This window comes from Rhinolophus hipposideros (genome assembly GCF_964194185.1).
Source record: "Rhinolophus hipposideros genome assembly, chromosome: 19".
NCBI lineage: Eukaryota > Metazoa > Chordata > Mammalia > Chiroptera > Rhinolophidae > Rhinolophus > Rhinolophus hipposideros.
Window position 1 is genome coordinate 17,788,572 of NC_138065.1, and position 12,389 is coordinate 17,800,960.

At 33.3% G+C, this 12,389-nt stretch overlaps 1 pseudogene across 1 annotated transcript; it reads left to right on the forward strand.

The window, feature by feature from the left end:
* The first annotated feature begins 8,439 nt into the window (after positions 1 to 8,439).
* Positions 8,440 to 9,291, forward strand: LOC308487655 (zinc finger protein 42 homolog; annotated as a pseudogene). Its single transcript has one exon. The product of its transcript is annotated as a zinc finger protein 42 homolog (transcript).
* Positions 9,292 to 12,389: the final 3,098 nt, after the last annotated feature.

Genomic DNA, 12,389 nt, shown 5'->3' on the forward strand with positions numbered 1-12,389 from the left:
TGAGAGTCTGCTAACTATGCTGTTTATTTTCATATGAAGTGAAAGCTAATTATTCAAACTACTATCATTTTCCAGAAAAAATGAGTATGAAATGGTGAATAATGAATAAGAGTCTAAATGCAGTAAACCTAAGGACAGAAACATTTGCTCTCCACAAGCAAAGATGGTAAATGTGGTAGAATATGTGTGTGTGTGTGTGTGTGTGTGTGTGTATACATATATATACATATATATGTATGTGTGTGTGTGTGTGTGTGTGTGTGTATATATATATATATATATATATATATATATATATATATATATGGAACAACAGTTCTTTCAAAGGTTGCACAGGTCCCTCTCTCTACATCCATGAATGGTTCCATTCATTTCAGCCTGACCTGTTTGTATGTGTGTATGTGTGTGTGAGTTCTGGAAAGCTAGTCTGTCCCAGTCGAGTCCAGCTGTATGTAGCAAATGTTTGGAGATGTCTAAATTTGTATAATTCCATTCAGTACTTTTTAATGAAATAATTCAGCCAAATGTGTGAAAACAGGAACAGAGAAAAAAAAGAGCAAATAAATCATGATAGGAATTTTATTCAAAGTAAAATATAAAATAATATAAAGCAGCAAGTGAGAGATACATTAAGATTAATATTTTATTCTCATTTTAATGAAAAATATAAAATATCACACTTTAATACTTCAGACAAGAAAGTCCTGTCAGGAAGTGAGCAGATAAACTGGTATTTCTCAGCTCAGATAGTCTGTTATGAGACCACAGCTCATGTTTAAACAAACTGATTTGTTTCTTTTTTGTACTGTGATGTATTAGCCATAATATTATGTTTTGAAATTACATTTTAATTTTATGATTATATAAAAAGAACAAACTATGTGAAGATTAACAGAAAAAAATAGATTAGATAAATTGTATGGTTTAGTAGAAATACTATTTTAACTATTTAAAATTTTGTTATTTTATTGTTTATATGACAATAATAATAACATTAAACACTACAATCTATAAGAAAGATTTTTCTTTTTCAGTTATCAGAAATGTGAAGCTCAAATGGCTAGAACTGAGTCAGGTCCCTGATGTTCTAACCATGACAGTTACTTATTTATGTAGAGGTATTCAGTGAGGCACTTCTCACTGTTGGAAGTCAGTTTTTCATTTCTAACTTGAAGCTACTGAACAGTATTATTTCAAGATCCTATGTTCTTTGCTATTTTATGTACCAGGATTTATTTATAATCATTTTAAAGACAATAGACAAAAATTTATTAGAAAATAGACTTTCAAAAGAAATGATAAAAATTCCAAATATTATTTAGTTCATTTAATTATGTATATAGTAAGTACTTTAACCAGTTTTTTTATTTTTTTACAAAATCTGAGAGAGAATTATATCCTTCCAGATGTTCCAAATTATTTAAGGGGTTCTGTCCCATGTTTATCCTGGATGCTAATTTGAGAAAACAGAAACATGAAGTTGAATGGATAAGGCAAATCAGGAAATGTATATAGCATTAAACTTTGATGCCGTATGATACTGTCTTTGAGTTTTATACACTCATCATATCTGAGCAGGTGTGCATAGATATGTAGATGCCAGATTTTATGGGGGAATATCTGGGATAAAACTGTGTTCAAACTCATTCTAAGGGAAGAGAAATGAGGGTCAGAGGGGAGGCTTTTAATTCTTTCTTTTTACCTGAAACCACAATAATAAATATGTTTTACATTATGATATAGCATACATATATTGTTTTATTTCTTTTTCTTGTTGGATTTCTGTGGCTTGGACTTTCAATACTATGTTGAATGAAAGCTGTGAAAGTGGACATCTTTCTCTTGTTCCTGATATTAAAGAAAAACCTTTCATCTTTTCACCTTTGAGTATGATGTTAGCTATGGGTTCGTCATATATGACCTTTATTATGCTTTATTATGTTGAGGTATTTTCCCTCTATCCCAACTTTACTGAGAGTTTTTTCATAAGTGGATGCTGAATTTTGTCAAATGCTTTCCTGCATTTATTGATATGATCATATGGCTTTTACCCTTCATATGTGGTTTATTACATTAACATTATTGAACCAACCTGCATCCCAGAAATAAATCCCACTTAATCATGGTGTATGTTGTTTTTAATGTGTTGCTGAATTTGGTTTGCTAATAGTTTATTGAGGATTTTTGCTTTTTTGTTCATCAGAGATATTGGCCTGTAATTTTCTGTTTTTGTAGTTTCTTTGTCTGGTTTTGGAATCAAAGTAATGCTGGTCTCATAAAATGAGTCTGTAATCATGTTCAATATTTTGGAATTGATTATGAATGATCAATGTTAAATCTTTGAATGTTTGGTTCAATTCACCTGTGAAGTCACATGGTCTAGGCTTTTGTTTGCTGGGTGTTTTTTTTCGGATTACTGATTTGATTTCATTAGTAATTATTGAACTGTTCACATTTGCTGTTTTTTTCCTGATTCAGTCTTGGAAGATTGTATGTATCTAGGAATTTGTCCACTTTTTCCAGGTTGTTGGTATATAATTGCTTAGAGTATTTTCTTATAATCCTTTGTATTTCTGTAGTATCAGTTGTCATTTCTCCTCTTTCATTTCTTATTACATTTATTTTGGCCCTCTCTTTTTTTCTTGACAAGTTTGGCTAAAGGTTTATCAATTTTGTTTATCTTTTCAAAGAGCAAGCTCTGGTTTCGTTTATTTTTTCTAAATTTTTAGGCTCCATTTATTTCCACTCTGATCTTTATTATTTCCTTCCTTGTACTCACTTTAGGCTTTGTTTGTTCTGCTTTTTCCAGTTCCTTTAGTTGTAAGGTTATATTGTTTGAGATTTTTCTTGTTACTTGAGGTAGGCCTGGATTGCTATGAATTTCCCTTTTAGAATTGCTTTGACTGTGTTTCATAGATTTTGCATCATTGGGTTTCATTTTCACTTATTTCGAGACATTTTTACATTTTTTTCTTTGATTTTAACCAATTCATGGTTTATTAGTATGCTATTTAGCTTCCACGTGTTCGTGTGTTTTCAGTTTTCTTTTTGTAATTGATTTCTAGTTTCATACCATTGTGATTGCATAAGTTGCTTGAAGTAATTTCAGTCTTCTTAAGTTTACTGAGACTTGTTTTGTGGCCTAATACATGTTCTATCCTGAGAAATGTTTCACGTGTGCTTGAAAAGAATGTACATTCTGCCACAAAGCACAGTCCTTTCTTTACCATTGAAATAGCAAATCCTTCTTCTTTGCTTAGGAATGTCTCCGTCCCTAAATCAGATAAACATGTCATACATCCAGAAGAGAAGAGACTATTTGGACAGTAGTTTTGTCACTTTATTGAGTATAAAATTATATTTATACTCCAGAAAAAGAAATGTACTTCAAAAAAATGCAGCAAGTCTAATAATAAAACACTTTACTATTTCTCACAGTGCAGGAAAATTGTAATGCAATGATGATAAATAGAACACAATAATAGCTAAAGTAATGCCTACTTTTAAAGGATGGAAAGATACCTATGATAGAATTTGGCATTTACATATAACCTATTTTTCATTATTTAAATAAAATAATTATACCTCATATTTGCCTTTTGCAGGACAGAATCCTCAGTTTACGGATGAAAAAGCTGAAACATAAATAAGAGCTCATCCCAAATTACCTAATGGCTTATGGCAAAATCAGGAATATAATATATGACTCTACTTTTTTGTTGACCTTTTTTCAATATACTCTACACAGTGATGCTTTATGTATTCTTATAATGTGATGAATATAAAAAAAACCCTCAGTTAAACAAAAACTAAATTATTAGCTTTAATTAAATAATCATTTAACTGAATATGACACACATTTAGTTTACTGCCTGAAAATTAGTTTGGATAGCTAACACTCTAAACATACAAATATCCATAACTATTAATATGTATTCAACTATTGCTGAATCTGTAGAAAATAGATTCTTAACAGTTACATAAGTCTACACAATAAATTGTAGGCTATCAGAATTAGACTGTAAATGGACATCTAAACTATTAAAAATGAAATGAGTCCCTTGCTGATTTTATAAACTGGTTAAAATTTTAAGGCCATTTTCAAAATATTGGATTTTTAAACTGTAGAAAATTTTAATTTCAAGCAAGACAAGCAACAGAAAATAATTTTCACATCTGATAACTAACTATATGAATCCTTTTTAAAAAAAATTCACTAAGGTAGTTCATATAACTATTCATAAAGGCAATGCCAAGGGTTTCTGAAAAGATCTCTGTTTCCCAAAAATATACACTGATGGAAGTAATCTCTTCAATTGCCATCTCAAAGAAAAAAAAATCAGTTCTAGTTATTCTCTAATCATTATTAGAAGTGTAGTAGAAAACCTGTACACAAGTCTTACTTCATTCCTATCTCATAGCACAGTTGTATGTTTTAAGAAGAAAAACTGTGTCAAGGAGACCAGCACTCTCTCTGGTGCAAAGTCAATTGTTTAGTAAACATTTACTTCTTCCTTTGTTATTTCATTCAATATCATACAATAGCTAATAATAATTACTGTACCAGGTAGTGTGCTATACTTTAGAAATAAATAAATAATAAATAAATACATAAATAAATACATAAATAAATGAATGAATGAATGAATGAATAAATTGGCTTAAACTTCAAGATATCAAAGATCTCTTTTTTTTTCCTTCAATAGCTCTACACTCTCAAAACCCAGAACAGTGCCTGGTAGGAGCTCAAAAGTAATTTATTAAGTGAACAAGGGAAGAAATAAATACATGAATTCAGAAGATATGGGAAAATGTTTGGAATATGGCCACCATATTAAATGAGATAATCTGCTTAAAATGCTTAGAAGAATGCCTAGGACATAAGTGTAGACATTTTATATTTGTTAGCAATTATGGCTATTCTCACTTTTATTCTCTTTTGTAAATGGATCCTTTTCATGTTTTCCTCTGAGTACTTTCTATTTACTGCTTAGCTTTCGTTTACTCATAATTTCTCTCCTGGCCTGCGATAATCCCTCTTGCCCTTGTATGCATCCTAGCTGCCCTAGCTCCTGTAGTGTTTTGTGTTTATCCATTTATATTTTGCAATTCAAATTCCTAAAAAGACACTATTACTGGCTAGGTAGGCTGTTTGGCCAAAAGCTTTCCATTCCAAGCCATTTCAAGGCTGAGTGTCCTTAGGATAAATGCCCATCCTTGTCTAACCAACAGTATTCAGGGAGTTGTGTGACATATAATATTCTGTCTCTACACTTGGTTATAAGTTCCTCTGTGTCAGTTACAGTCTTTAGCGTGCATATAGCAGGGGAAATATTCCCTGAAAACTCTGAGTTTATATGATCCTTATAGCTCCAAAGAACTAACAGCTAGTAGTACTACTAAAAGAAAGCCTTTTTTCTCACACTGTGTGCTGAAATCTCAGGGAGAGTTTGATTGAACACCCTTGAGTCACTGCCCATTCCTGAATCAATGAGTAATTGAAGTTGAGGTGGGGGAAGAAACAGAGTACCCTGATTGGAAAAATCTGGATTTTGTGCTCAAGCCTTGAGAAGGAGATTGGTTCAGATCTACTTGAACCACGTAGACTGGAATGGAATAGGAACTGTCCTTGAAAGAGCAACTGGCAAGATTAAATACCTTAGTAAATTTCACATCAAAAAGCATACTTTCTAAAGAGAAATATTGTTTGTCACACTTTAAAACATAATCTTACTGATGCCTGGTTTACTGGTCTTTGATACAGTTTACAAAATAATCCATCAGTTATTTATCATGCCAGACAACCTTCCGGAGATTATTTAAATTCAATGAACTTTTAGGGAAAAGCTATTAAATAACTGAAACTCTACTCCTTATGGTGTGAGAGGCACAGAAATGAGTAGTATATAATCTTGACTTCAAATAGTTTACAGACTAAAGGGAAATACAAGATAAATTTCAATATAGTTAATGAATTCAATGACAGAGGTTCATTTTACATTTGGGAAGGGGGATGGCATCATGCAACGCAGGGAGCAGATTCAGAGACAGATCTCTCTTGTAGGTGGGGGCATTGGGGTGAAGTCAAGGAAGGGTTCATGACAAAAAGGACACATGTGCTGGGTGGAATTTATGCATTACAATCTGTGAATTCACAATATTATTTCTAATTCCAGTCCAATAGCAGCACAAAGCATTTTATAATTGTCTCCCCTTTCTTATTTGTAACTTCTTTCTCCATCAGTAAAAAACCTGGCTCCTTATTTACAAAATATACTTGCTTATATGATCAAGCCTTGCCATATGTAACCAAGCTCTCAATGTCATCATTGTTACTCCACTGCTCCGCTTCCCAACCACCATTTCGTTGTTCTCTGAGTCTCTCTCAGTCTGTCATATTCCATGCCAGGCTGACAACACCACCCTCTTGTGTGAATATCATCCTATGTCACTGCCCCCTCCCTTTACAGATTTAGTCTACCTTGTTCAGATTTAGTTAACGGCTTTGGATTAAATTATGTTTGGAAAGAAGAAAGGGAAGAGGAAGTAAAGAAAGAAGAAAAGAAGGAAGGAATAAGTAGAAATCATAGAACAATGAACTTTTATCCACTTTAAAATACCAAGGGGTGCCAAAAAAGTATGTAAACACATAATTTGTATTCATCTTTTGTTAATTTGTATTCATCTTTTGTTATCGGTATATATTGAGTATTACAATCTTAATACAGTTTTTTTCCTTCCTTAAAATGTATATACATTTTTTGGCACCCTGTGTATGTATTTCATAATTTTATGCATTGGACATTTCTTTTATTGTTATTTGTTTTAAATTTAAGCTTGACTACTTATATTTCAAGATAAGGACAACAAAATATTTTAATGGAAAACAATATCATTCAATTATGGAACACAAAAATATAAGTAAACATTAAAAACAGGTGTTTTAAATTGGCTTTCTCTTCACTAAATTTCTCTGCATAAATTACTGCAACTACAAAAAATATGTCGTTTTTTTCTTCTGGTACAGAAATAATGTGAAAGAAAAGGATATATAAAAAGACTGGGAGAAATGCAATACTTTAATTTTCTAAAGTTTGGCATTTCTAGAAAGCCAAACTAACTTCAGTCTTTTTAAACAAAAGTGATCTTGTTTCATCATATCCCGACCACAACAGCATACCCAAGAAACTATCTGCATACCGACAATTACATTTGTGTTTTTTATCTTCTTTATAGACAATAGTACACAGCATTTTAAACCACTTCTGTTTGTTTATCTATTGAATAAACCTATATTGAGCTCCTTCTATGTTTAAGACACCTTGTTAGGTGTTGTGATTCTTATAAAGATGCTTAAGACATATTTTGTGTCCCCCAAGAGTTTAGAATCCCAAAAAGAAAATAATTACGATGAGGTAGAATATGTTGGGTGGTACAGGCATCAAATGCTTTTGGAGTCAAAGGAGCGAGGGAGCACCTGTGAGGTTAATGATGTGGGGAGTCTTTCTGGCAAATGTGGGATGGAAGCCTGGCTTAAATGGTTGATTTAAGTAATACATATTGTAGAAATAAATATATTTTGGAATTGAGACATATAAAAGTAAAGCAACTATAAATTAAAGGGCCATTCAAAATTTCTAGTGATATTGTTTAAATAACTATTGTGAGGTAAAAAGTTTCTAACATCATACTTTGCTAAAAGAATATTTTATAACCCTTTTTTAAATTGTATTTTTATTTATATATTATTAAAAAGATCTACTTATACCAATGGGCCAAAGATTTCTCTATTAATTTTTTACAATTTTTTCTTCTGCTCAAACCGTAGCTTTTTGGCAGTTGGCCATAAACACTCAGAGACTGATTCATGGGGATAAAAATGGTCTAGCTCTGTGGATTTAGAATGAGATTGAGATCTAGATAAATAATTAGTTTAATCTGACCCATGAAAATATACAGGGTTATGAGCAAATGTTGTAAATGTTTTTCCCCTCTACAGTTCTGACTTCATGGACATATGACCTGTGCAGAATCATAGGGTGTGTTCTCAGAAAGCCCCCATACTTGGTTTAATATTCTGCTATTTTGTTAATCATTTTTGAACATGCATTTTTATTTTTATGTGGGGCTCATAATGATATAGCTTATCTTGGCTCTATGTCTATTAAAAATTTAGGATTTTAACTGCTGTTGGGAAAGTGAATAGCAGTTTCTTTGTCCTACCTTTGAAAGAAAATGGAATAGGAAATATCAGAGTGACTCATGGGCAGCATGGACAACTGTACTAAGTGGGGATGTATGACTAAGACTGAAGAGGACTTTTCTTTCATAGACTGACAGTCTGCAGGTGCTTGCTGAAGACTTCCCGAGATCACTGCTCTCTGGAAGTGATTGATAAATCCTGGTGCAGACCTTCAAGGAGGAAGGAGGCAGGACGACATGGAGAAGCAACTGAACACAAGGAAAACGACACACAGACAGGCAGGCCTGGGGAAAAGAGCCCTCCCTGGGGATAAACCAAATTCAGCCATGCCAGCACCAGCCTGGCAGGAACCTCTTGACATGCTGTGGACCTTGTGTGATAAAGATGGGCACCAGGAGACTAGCCATCAGGCTGGTGAAGAGAATTCCTTCTCTGACTGTTACACAGAGTGCATAATAATAGGTGAGTTTTCTGAACCCATCTTGGAAGAGGACATACTTCTGAAATCTTTCAACAGCCCAAAAGAAGGATCAGAACAAGAGTATTCTCAACAGATTCTTACAGCAAGCTCACTTCTTGAATGTTCCTTGCAATGCATGGAAAAAGAGGGGAAAAAAGAATTTCCTCAACAAATTATTGGAGATATTTCACTAGCTGAGCATTCTGAATACACGACAGGCAAGAAGCTTCCTCCTGGAGCAATACCCAGCACTTACTCATCAGATCCTAAACAGGTTGCAGAATATGCTGGAATTAAGCCAAGCAAAAATAAAGAATATGCTGCTCCATGTGTGTCCTCACAATGGATGCACAAGACAGTTCAAGACTAGAGTTTCCCTGAGAAAGCATATCTGCGTTCACGGTCCCCGAGATCACATGTGTGTATAATGTGGGAAAGCATTCTATGAGAGCTCAAAACTAAAAAGACATGTTGTGGTTCTAGAGAGGCTCTGTCAGAGCGCTTTTCCCTGGACTTGAATTTGCGTACACTTGTATGCATCCACGCTGGGGCGACATGTTTTGTGTGTCCCTTTGAAGGCTATCACAAGAGGCTTCTTCAGTCAGACAACCTGAAAATTCACATCTGAGCTCATGCAATGTCTGAAAAGAATCAATGAGACACAAGCTAGAAAATAATCCTCAAACAGGGTAAGCATATTAACAAAAGAGTGGTTGGAGACAAACATGACTCATTGATTATGGTTTCCAGGAAACAATTTTGGAACCAATGTTGCAACCCTATAAGGCATATTTTTTAAATGTTACTAAGATGCTCTTATAGGTTGTTTTAAGAACACTGTGTACAGAATTATAGTATGCTTCCAACAGGAAGGTCAGTAATGTATTTGCTTCAAAAACATAGTCCTTAATGCATTCTGAATTGGACTATTGGATATTAGGCTATTTTTACATACTACAAACATGAAATTCACTTTCGTATTTAGGTTTGTCATTTTCAATTGTTTAAATTTGCCTTTTAGGAATATGCTTCGTGGTACATGTGACAATTCTAAGAATGAAAATGTTGCAATAGATTTCAATGAGTGAAAAAAAGTTATATATAACAGTTATTGTACAATTAAAATTTGCTAAGAGATTAGAATTTCAATGTTCTCACAAAAAAAGTGAAAATATGTGAGATGATGAATGCATAGATTATCTTGATGGGGGGAATCCTTTCACAATGTGCACATATTAAATCATCACATTGGATGCTTTATATATCTTACAAACTGTCGATTATACCTCAATAAAGCTGAAAACTTTTACTCTTGTATCGATTCTTTATTGACTTTATAACGTAATTATATATATATATATATATATGTTAAAATTCCACCCCTCTGTCTTTATATCTTATTCTCTTTCTTCCTTCCCCCCATATATGTCTATATGTCTCTATGTATGTATGTACGAAGTCTGACAATTAAGTTCACAAACTTGTTGCAACGATGTTGCTAACTTTTTTTATATTAGAGGGATTATTCATTATGAATTTGTATCAACTGGACAAACACTTAACCAAGTTTACTATTTGGAAGTGCTGAAAAGGCCACGTGAAAAAATTGGACAACCTGAACTTTTCGCCAACAATTCATGGCTCTTGCATCACAACAATGCACCAGCTCACACACCACTGTCTGTGAGGGAGTTTTTAGCCACTGAACAAATAACTGTAGTTGAACACCCTCCCTAATCACCTGATCTGGCCCCCAATGACTTCTTTCTTTACCTGAAAGTAATAGAAATGTTGAAAGGAAGACATTTTGATGGCATTCAGGACATCAAGGTTAATATGACGACAGCTCTGATGGCTATTCCAGAAAGAGAATTCCAAAATTGCTTTGAAGGGTGGACGAGGCACTGACATCAGTGCATAGCTTTCCAAGGGGAGTACTTCGAAGGTGACCATAGTGATATTCAGCAATGAGGTATGTAGCTCTTTTTCTGGGATGAGTGGCGAACTTAATTGCCCGACCTCATGTATATGTAGGTATGTATGTATGTATGTATGTATGAATGTATATTCCCTACTAGCCTGCTGGGCCATAGGCTTCTGAGGGCCAGGGTGATTGCTTATAAGAGATGATCGTCTTTAATACAAATGAAAATATAAACATTGAAAGAAATTTAAGTGGACAGTTGTTTATGCATGAGACAATATATATAATGATGATTTAATCAGCATAGTTACGTGTTAGTTTCAGGTAGTTAATTGTACTTCTAAAGAAAATAACTGGTGTTACTAGATTCTCTTAGGATAGTCCTGAGAAGATGAGCTTAAGCATTCCAAGAAGTTAAAGTAAGACCAGCTCTCTTCAGTACGTATAATTTCCCAACCAAACTTCATGAAAATCATGTCTTCATGATCTTTTAAACTTCAGTGATAATAAAAAATGATGTTTATTATATGACCAAAATGTATTCTGACATCTGATTATGGGAAATGACACATCCATCTTTTCTTTTCCTTTTGCCCACAGTCATTACTTTTAATTGTTAACCCCTGTAATGTGCTTTAGTTATATCCATACTAATGCTTTTATATGACATTGAAATAATTTGTTTTATTCTTTTTCTCTCTCATCATAGATTAATCCCAATTTTCTTAGTCAATATTCCAGAGGCATATGGAATGATTACCTGCAGGATTGTGGCTTATACAAACCTGTGTGTGTGAGTGTGTGTTTGTGTGTGTGTGTGTGTACAATGTTTTTGCTGCTAGGAAAGACAGATAGACATAGAGAATGATTTGATCAGAATAAACAAGGATAGAAGGAAGAAAGGAAACAAGGAAGAAAAGATGGAAGAGTGGGAGGGAGGAAGGGAAGGAGAAAGAAAGGAAGGAAGACTCACTACTATGACTACTATTTTAGTTGTTAATCCTCATTATTTTTTTGTTAAAATATCCATTCATATCAAGATGATGTTATGATAAATTTCAACATGTATTATCATGGTATAGGGCAATAATTTCTATAGTAAAACATGTGAGGCATTACAATCGTATGATTGTATGAGTCTCCAAAAGTCACAGTACCAATCTTATTGTTGTTTATATTAAGAAATTAATAAAAACATAATATTCGGATTTTGCCACAAGATGTATGATTACATTTAGTAAAACACCCTTTTAGTGTTATATAAAGAGCTGTACTAATCTAGTATTTTTTTTGCAAACCTATTTTCTTGTGATGAGAACTTTTATGTTCTACTTTCTTAGCAACTTTCAAATATACAATTCAGTATCATTAACTGCAGTCACCATGTTACACATTATATCCTCAGGACTTATTTATCTTATAACTTTACTATTGTACCTTTTGACAATATTCACCCATTTCTCCCACCCCTGACCCCCAACCTCTCGCAACCACTGATCTCTATCTATGAGTTTATTGTGTTTTTTTTAATATGTGTCTTTCTATGATTTATTTCACTTAACATAATGCTGTCAAAGTCCATCCATGTTGTCACAAATGCAAGATTTCCTTCTGTTTTATAACTGAAAATTTCAGTGTGTGTGTGTGTGTGTGTGTGTGTGTGTGTGTGTGTGTGTATCAAATTATCTTTATCCATTCATCCATTCATGGACACTTAGGTTGTTTCCATTTCTTGTCTATTGTGGCTAATGCTGCTATGAACATAGGGGTGCAGATGTTCATCTTTTCAAGACAGTGATTTT